Source organism: Salmo trutta, chromosome 7 (assembly GCF_901001165.1).
Source record: "Salmo trutta chromosome 7, fSalTru1.1, whole genome shotgun sequence".
Taxonomy (NCBI): domain Eukaryota; kingdom Metazoa; phylum Chordata; class Actinopteri; order Salmoniformes; family Salmonidae; genus Salmo; species Salmo trutta.
This window is the reverse complement of record NC_042963.1, coordinates 9,618,941-9,628,700: the sequence shown is the minus strand read 5'-3', so window position 1 is coordinate 9,628,700 and position 9,760 is coordinate 9,618,941. Positions and strand designations below refer to the sequence as shown.

Genomic DNA, 9,760 nt, shown 5'->3' with positions numbered 1-9,760 from the left:
CCAGTGTGAATGGGCCACATCTCAATGCTCCTGTGTGCCACATCTCAATGCTCCTGTGTGCCACTCCAGCATTGTCACAGAGCAGCCATTGTCAGGGCTTAACGAGCTGAGCTGAGCTGCACTCCATCCACTCCATCCAAATTGATGCATCTATCTGTCTCCTCAGTGCAGTAAATACACTGGCTGTCGGTCCACTCAGGTCACTGTCCACCAGATCAAACCCTCCCCTATCTCTGTCATCCCTGAAATATAAACTCTCAAATGACTCAATTTGGGAAATTATGAAAGCAGTTATTTTCCACAAGAAAATGATTGTAGTCAAAAAGATGATTTGTCATCATGGCCAAAGAAATTAGGAATATGATCGAGTAGTTTAATTTTCTTAGAAAAATGTGGTATAGTTTCTCATCTATTGCCTGGTTACAGAATTGTATGTCCTGAGGGGTGATCAAATGGTGGTTGTGTTTAGATTTACACTGACCTAACATACCAACTAACAATACCCAATGGGTGAGTGTAACATGATTTTCATTGGTGTACAGTGTATTTGGGGTTAAGGAAAGGCCCTAATCTGCCTCTGTGCTTCAGAAAGAAGAAATCTCTTGGATCCTATTTCAAAGGTCATCACAAGGAGCCTATACGAAGACAGAAACAGAACAGGAAGTGATGAAGATGGAATAGAGTTTGACAATCTGATTCAGAACAGACTCTTCTTCATTGAAAACCCTCAGAATGTTACATCGTCTAGCTATAGATCATACACTTGAGGCAATAAATGTTCTCTCTTTCTTTTGTCTCCCTCTCATACTCACTTGCCAATATGTCCAGCTTATCTTTCTTGCTGAAGTCACTATTTAAACTAATATTCAACTCCTCTGCATGGATGAATAACCCCAGTAAAATAGTTATTCATTTATTGATCCTGTTCAAGTTGCATACAGACTAATAAGATATGAAACATGGTCGGTAGACAGAGGTTATAAAGAAAGGTCATCTCCCTCTATAGCATGACTGGGGTCTGTGAGTGCCTTTTAATTGGCCTTTAAATAACCCATTCGGCGCATGTGACAAATACAATTTGATTTGATGTGTAATAACCCCAGTACCAGCCTATGTAATAACACTGCCAATCACCAATGGGTCAACATGGTAACTATTTAGAACAGACATCTATCTATCTTCTGGCTTTTTCAGAGGCAACACTTCAATATTATTGACCATTGGAAAAATATAATTATACCTGTCTATAGCTTCATATTCAGCTAATTGCATAGACTGATGTTGCAGTAGATATTACATTTTAAATGTTCTGTGAGGTTTCTTTTAATACTTTTTTCCTGCATTGGGGATTTTGGCATTTACAAGTTGGATTAATTTGTCAGTAACATTCAAGGTCAACCCAGGACATTTTAAAACACACGAGCCAAATAAACTACACAAACATAAATCAGAATGAGGAAGTGGTCTGTGCCAGCACAGCAGCTTAAAGGGATACTTCGGGATTTTAGCAACGAAGCCCTTTATCTACTTCCTTAGAGTCAGATGAATCCATGGAGACCGTTGTTATGTCTCTGCATCCAGTATGAAGGAAGTTAGAGGTAGTTTTGTGACCCAATGCTATTTAGCGTTAGCATAATGCCCGGAAGTCTATGGCATCTACTAGCATGCTAGCAGTTACCATAGACTTCCAGTCATTGCACTAATGTTAGTTAGCAATTATGCTAACACTAGTTAAGAACCTCCTTTTTTTTCAGCAATAGAGTGACAAACTGTGCACTTTAGCCTACAGATGACTTGTATGTATTACAAAGGTATACAAACCAAAATAATTTTTGGGTCAGTACTGACAACAACCTGAAGAGTGTCTAAGCAGGTCATACACTTGATACGATAAATATCCAATGCTTTAAAATAAGTTACCTGTGATTCAAAGTCTTATGAATTGCATATGTACACCAATGTCCCCAGGCTTTGGCAATTCAAGCTGGTTGTGTGCACATATGTTCTTCAACTTGATTGTGTGTTTGATAGTGATATTATACAGTATGTTCAATAATTAACAGTGCCCTAGGGTGATTAGTCTGTAACCCATGCTATGAACTTCAAACAAGAGCACAGAGTTTTCAGAAATGTTTTACCCCAACAAAAATAGTGAGTGATACTATTATTATAATGTACAGGTAACTGCCAAAATAAAGGAAACACCAACATAAAGTGTGTTAATAGGGCGTTGGGCCTCCACGAGGCAGAACAGCTTCAATGCACCTTGGCATAGATTCTACAACTGTCTGGAACTCTATTGGAGGGATGCGACACCATTCTTCTAAGAGAAATTCCATCATTGTTTTGTTGATGGTGGTGGAAAATGCTGTTCAATTGGGTTGAGATCTGGTGACTGAAACAGCCATGGCATATTGTTTACATCGTTTCCATGCTCATCAAATTATTCAGTGACCACTCATATACTCTGTAGATGGGGGCATAGCCATGGTAGCCAGAATAATGGCCAAAATAGTGGCCTGCCCAATATTTTATACATGACCCTAAGCATGATGGGATGTTAATTGCTTAATTAACTCAGGAATCACACTTGTGTGGAAGCACCTGCTTTCAATATACTTTGGATCCCTCATTTATTCAAGTGTTTCCATTACTTTGGCAGTTACCTGTATGTTCTTGTGTTTGCAGATGTTCAAGTGATACATTTCCTCTGCTATCAGTCAACAGTAAATATTTTACCATATAGGGCTGTGAGTAGAAGGGGGCAGGCAGGGGAAGAGGAAAGAAGAACTGTCGAGAGGGGAGAGAAAAACCTCAAGTCTCAACTTGCAGATAGACGAAGCAGCAGTGAGAAACAAATTAGTGACTGCCAGAGATACCTATCATGTCAAGAAACTTTACTGGAACATCTACATGTGCACTCAGTTTCAGAGAAAACTTGTTTTTCATTCTGCCTTTGTCTCTACCTGCATGAATTTTCCAGGAGGCAGATGGAGAGAGAGGATGGGGATTTCATTGTGAAACCTTGGCCTTGTTTATCATGACAATCTGAACGTAATGGCATCCAAGCACATCAAGAGCTTGCTTTAACATGGATGGAATGACACATTCACTGCCTAATCATGCCCTTGGTATGACCTACACTGCACAACTGAAAGATAATCATCAATCTTATTCTGGAGTAAGGCTCGGTTTCAGATGCCCCAAAAGAGACACGGTGTATAAAAATAAAATATTGATATCAGAGAAGAAGTTCCCTTCAGACTTACAGTATTAGGTGATGACTGAACTTTATCTTTACTTTCACTTTCACCCTAGCTTACTTCTTCACATGCTTCTGTGCACTTTCAATTTTAATGGTCATGGCACATCTGTCATACTCTATGTCAGTTGATGTTTCCATTGTATTCCAATATAGTAGCAATAGTCCGACTTGCTGCAATAACACAGAATATCTAGGAGTAGGAGAACAGCCTACACACACCATCTACACACACCATTAACCCCTTGAAAAGAATCACTACTACTTCTATGTCCTTTAGTGTCTCAGTCGTACTGTATGTGATGGCTCACCAAAACGGAAGCTCTTTGTGTTTCTCATTCTATAATAATAGTGCAAGGTTATGAGGCTTTGTGAGATATACTTTTGCCTCCTCCAATATAGGCCTACAGCTTAGGTACACACATTAAAATGAGCAGAATAAACAGAGAGCATTTATATACCGGTAATTGAGAAATCAAGTTATTTCATCATCTTTAACATACAGATATAAATGGTCCCTGAACCTGATATAACTTGTCCCTAATATAGTTGAATATAAAATACAATGCTGTAATGTCATTTTTATCTGGGGAATATGCTTTAGTCTACAGATTGGTGCAAGAGACACCTGACGACGTAACCTATACAAATGGAGCGAGACCGGCGCAGTCGTCTGCTGGACACGTTTAACACACCCAACTCCCTCAACACCGTAAATCTTATGCCCTTAAAAGGCGTTTTTCATTGCCGACTGTTGCAATACGAGCTGCTGCAAAGCACAGGGGTTCGGTTTTTACTTCCTCCTTTGCGCACTCTTCTGGCGAACAAGGGAATAGTAGTGGACGTTCAACGGAAACAAATCTGCTCTTCAGAGAATGTTATGTTAGTTTGTCCAATTATATAGAATAAATGTATCTAAAATGTTTGTTGATGAATGAATAGTGATACATGTTGATAGTAAATGAATGTATCTAAACTGTGTAATTACTATAATTAAACAAAATGCTAAAATATTCCCCACTTCGACCATGCATCATAGACTATAATAATATTTAGCAAACATCCCACAGGGCACATACGTCAATTCAACGTCTATTCAGCGTTGTTTCAACGTAATTTCATTGAAATGAAGTGGAAACAACGTTGATTCAACCAGTTTGTGCCCAGTGGGATATTTGACAAAAAATAGTACTATATGTGTTTATGAAACACATATTATTTAGTACCTGCCCTAGGCCTATCTCAAGGATGGGATGTTCAAAACACATTTCTAAGTTTCCAATTCAAAGCCTGGAAAGTTTCAGCCAGAGGATCTTGTGGTGGCAGTTTAGTCTACAATAAAGCTGCTTAATTTCTCTGAAGCCCCTTGTACAGTACTGACCACCATACACCCTGTACTTTATTACACCATTAGAAAATAGCCAATGATAAACATAATACAATTCTAAACATTATTTAAGCATTTTATATGATCAGTTTCACTAATAATTATTCAGTACCTAGCTGATACACCATCAATTTAACTTCGTAGAATTTTACGAAATTGTGCAAACAGTTCTTGATTGTACTAGTTTTCGAGATGATTGGTCCCTGGTGAGGGAGGAGCTGTTTTTTACATATTGTGAACATTTATTATTCAGAACACATTTCCGTTTGTTGGCATTGTCAATTCTCACACATTTTTTCCACTAAATACTTTTATGTTTGCAAGCTAGACAGGCAAACACTGCCAAGTACTAAACAGCAAACCAATCAAAACGTGTGTACTATCCAGGTTCCATTTCTATATTGTGGAGCTCCGCCCCATAAGGGAGCTTTGCTCCTAGTAGTTTACCCCGCTGCCTAGGCAGACAACAGTCTGAGAGAAAATAATGCACACACCTGCAGCCAATAGGAGTACAGGTGTCCCTGTATAAGGGGACACTTCCCCTCAATCAGCCTCCCATTATCTTCAGCGACAGGACTGGACTGAAGAAGCCTAGAAGAGAAGAGAGAAGACTCAGGTCTCAACGTCGTCGTCATCGTCTCAATGTCGTCATGAACACCCCCCCCCAAAAGCTCTTTTAAGAGCTCAGTGTCGCTGCTTCACTATGGAGGCTACGGACCCACATTACTTATGTTTCGTGTGTTTGGGTTTACAGCACGCTAGGGGCGGCCTCACAGATCACCCGGAATGCCCTAGCTGCACCCTCCTTTCTTTAAGGAGAGGAAACAGCGGTGGGTGTTTTTCAGGGTAGATCTGCCTCTGGAGGACGCCATGTCTGTGTTAGCCTCAGGTTCTATGACGATGGCGCCTTCGGAGATGACGAGGATGTTGGGAAGTGTCTGGGTTTTTCTCCGGAAAAACCCAGTCTACTGACCGAAGCTGAAATGACCCCTCTCCCTAGGGAGAGCGAGGGGAATTTCACGTCCTTGTGTGAGGAAGAGACGGGCTCTGAGTTCTCAGCAGCCCCCTCCTACGCAATGGCCTCTCTGCGCTCTGACTTTACAGGGCTCATTGAGCGGGCCACGAGCTGTCTAGAGATTGCACTGCCCCCCATTCCCCACAGCCCGGAGGTGGATATGATGGTGGGTGGCTCTTACTCTTGACCAAGACGGGCGGCTGTGCCTTTGGCACCTGCCATGCCCTCACTCGCAAAATATGTGGAGGGTGCATGGGAGTCGCCTTTAACAGTCGCCTTTCCCATTGGCTATGAAAAGCCAACTGACATTTACTTCTGAGGTGCTGACCTGTTGCACCCTCGACAACCACCGTGATTATTATTATTTGACCCTGCTGGTCATCTATGAACATTTGAACATCTTGGCCATGTTCTGTTATCATCTCCATCCGGCACAGCCAGAAGAGGACTGGCCACCCCTCATAGCCTGGTTCCTTTATAAATATATTTGATTTGATTTGATGATTCACCAGAGTGGACGGACAACGGGTTCAGGAGATCCCTAGGCTCGAGGACGCCCTAGCCGCGTACCTCGTCCCAGGTTTGAGCTCCTGGCCATCGTCTGGGAAACCCACATTACCTACAACTAAGGACAGACTCACAGCCCAGCTGGTAGGGAAGTTCTTCGCTTCTTTGGAGCCGCCATCAAAGATGCGTTGGCGCGTTTTGGGAAGCTAGAGGAGGAGAAGAAGCAGCTAGCTAGACACCTGCCATTGGCAGGAGGGTCTAGTGGCTTCAAAAGAGCCTCCTCTCTCCACAATCTCTAGTAGACCTGGGTCTACGGCCAGACGGAGAGCCTGTCGAGCGGCAGCACCCGGTGCACCAAGAGCGGGCCCCGCCACTCCGGCAGGACCAGAGAAGGCAGCTGCTCCACCGGCAAGATAGGTCTTCATTTCGTCGCCCTGCCAGAAGAGACAACGACCATGATGGGACGAGGGAGAGGACGGGATTACAGGCAACATCCGCATCTAGCTAAAGGCTAGCACTGCCGCTTTCAAGGAGCGGGAGACTAATCCGGACGCTTATAAGAAATTCCGCTATGCCCTCAGACGAACCATCAAACAAGCAAAGCATCAATACAGGATTAAGATTGAATCCTACTACACCGGCTCTGACGCTCGTCGGATGTGGCAGGGCTTGAAATCTATTACGGACTACAAAGGGAAACCCAGACGCGAGCTGCCCAGTGACGTGAGCCTACAAGACGAGCTAAATGCCTTTAATGCTCGCTTCAAAGCAAGCAACACTGAAGCATGCACGAGAGCACCAGCTGTTCTGGATGACTGCGTGATAACGCTCTCGGTAGCCGATGTGAACAAAACCTTTAAACAGGTCAACATTCACAAAGCCGCTGGGCCAGACGGATTACCAGGACGTGTACTCAAAGCATGCATGGACCAACTGTCAAGTGTCGACCAACTGTCAAGTGTCTCCACAACATTTTCAACCTCTCCCTGATCGAGTCTGTAATACCTACATGTTTCAAGCACACCACCATACTCCCAGTGCCTAAGGGAGCGAAGGTAACCTGCCTAAATGATTACCGCCCCGTGGCACTCACGTCGGTAGCTATGAAGTGCTTTGAAAGGCTGGTCATGGCTCACATCAACAGCATCCTCCCGGACACCCTAGACCCACTGCAATTCGCATACCGCCCCAACAGATGACACAATCTCAATCGCACTCTACACTGCCCTTTCTCACCTGGACAAAAGGAACACCTATGTGAGAATGCTGTTCATTGACTACAGCTCAGCGTTCAACACCATAGTGCCCACAAAGCTCATCACTAAGCTAAGGACTCTGGGACTAAACATCTCCCTCTGCAACTGGATGCTGGACTTCCTGACGGGCCGCCCCCAGGTGGTAAGAGTAGGCAACAACACGTCTGCCACGCTGATCCTTAACACTGGGGTGTGTACTTAGGGGTGTGTACTTAGTCCCCTCCTGTATTCCCTGTTCACGACTCGAACACCATCATTAAGTTTGCTGACGACACAACAGTGGTAGGCCTGATAACCGACAACAATGAGACGGCCTATAGGGAGGAGCTCAGAGAACTGGCAGTGTGGTGCCAGGACAACAACCTCTCCCTCAATGTGAGCAAGACTAAGGAGCTGATCGTGGACTACAGGAAACGGCAGGCCGAACAGGCCCCCATTAACATCGATGGGGCTGTAGCGGAGTGGGTCGAGAATTTCAAGTTCCTTGGTGTCCACATCACCAACGAACTATCATGGTCCAAACATACCAAGACAGTCGTGAAGAGGGCAGGACAAAACCTTTTCCCCCTCAGCAGAAGATTTTGCATGGGTCCCCAGATCCTCAAAAAGGTTCTACAGCTGCACCATCGAGAGCATCCTGACTGGTTGCATCACCGCCTGGTATGGCAACTGCTCGGCATCTGACCATAAGGCGCTACAGAGGGTAGTGTGAACGGCCCAGTACATCACTGGGGCCAAGCTTCCTGTCATCCAGGACCTATATAATAGGCGGTGTCAGAGGAAAGCCCATAAAATTGTCAGAGACTCCAGTCACCCAAGTTATAGACTGTTTTCTCTGCTACCGCACGGCAAGCGGTACCGGAGCTCCAAGTCTAGGACCAAAAGGCTCCTCAACAGCTTCTACCCCCAAGCCATTAGACTGCTGAACAATTCATAAAAATCAGCACCGGACAATTTAAGTTGACCCCCCTACCCCTCCCTTTTGTACACTGCTGCTACTCGCTGTTTGTTTGTTACCTACGCATAGTCACTTTGCCCCCACCTACATGTACAGATTACCTCAACTAGCTTGTACCCCCGCACACTGACTCGGTACCGGTGCCCCCTGTATATAGACTCGTTATTCTTATTGTGTTACTTTTTATTATTACTTTTTATTTTAGCCTACTTGGAAAATATTTTCTTCTTCTTGAACTGCACTGTTTGTTAAGGGCTTGTAAGTAAGCATTTCACGATAAAGTCTACACTTGTTGTATTCAGCGCATGTGGCAAATAAAGTTTGATTTGATTTATATCCCAATGCATCCAACATTATGCATGCCCACAATGGTATTGGGCAGCTGCTAACATTTGAGAACTCATCTGGTTAAGAAATTAAGCTCTGGTCGTCTTATTGCAGAGCACATTGTATACATTTTGCCCAGCTGTTTTTATAGAAGATTGTATTGCAAAGTATGCTATACAGATAGGATCTTAATTTGATCAATCTTTTGCTGCTGAGAATTTTTCTGCACAGCAGGAAATGCAAGCTTGTAGTGTAGTGAAAGGCTTCTAAAGTTTCATTTCCACTTTAAAAAGTCAGACTTGATTTGTCCTAACGGCGGGCCCTCTTTCGAGAGTATGACCGCTGCATTGTTCAGGACCCCAGGGATATGTGCTGCTCGCAGCGATGCCAAGCGGGTCTGGGCCCACAGCAAAAGCTCCCGAGCCATTGAATCAGGAAATGCTGTCCTACCAGGTAGGGCTGGAACCGTTGAAGAGCTAGACTAACCACCCTGAGCTCCAGCACATTGATGTGTTGACCACTCCATGGGGGGCTCCAGCAGCCGCTAGCCGCCATGCCTGTGAACACGGCCCTCAACCCGTCAGAGAGGCTTTAGTGAACACCAGCTCTCTGCGGTGGACTCTGATCAGGCTCACCCCCTTTAACAAGAAGGAGTGGGATAGCCACTTCGATAGGGTCCTCAAACATGCACTCATCACCAACAGTTGAGGGTGTCTGTGTTGTTTTGGGTGCCGGCCGTGGGAGTTGAACCATCGCTGGAGTGGCCTGATGGAGACTGCTCAGCAGAACCAACAGTGAAGCCACCGTCAGCAGGCCGAGTAACGTTAACTGTTGGGACTCTAACACCAACATTGCTCGTTCGAGCCGTAAACGGCTGAGGTAGGATATGATTTTGTTACTCTCATCTGAGGGAGACATGCCCTCATGAGTCGAGTCTATGGATATCCCGAGGTAGATCACCTTCCGTGAGGGGTCAGGTGACTTTTCTCCTTGTTTAGGGTGAGGCCCAGAACTCTAATGTGATTCAAGAGGTCCTTGTGTCCATTGT

The 9,760-nt window shown here is 44.5% G+C and overlaps 1 protein-coding gene across 1 annotated transcript in view; it reads right to left on the bottom strand.

The window, feature by feature from the left end:
- LOC115196870 (kelch-like family member 36) overlaps positions 1-9,760 on the bottom strand; it is a 31,139-nt gene that overhangs the window by 19,026 nt on the left and 2,353 nt on the right. Inside the window, exon 2 of the mRNA XM_029757845.1 lies at positions 5,144-5,240. The gene's annotated coding sequence lies outside the window, so the exon portion shown is untranslated. The remainder of the gene's footprint in view (positions 1-5,143; positions 5,241-9,760) is intronic.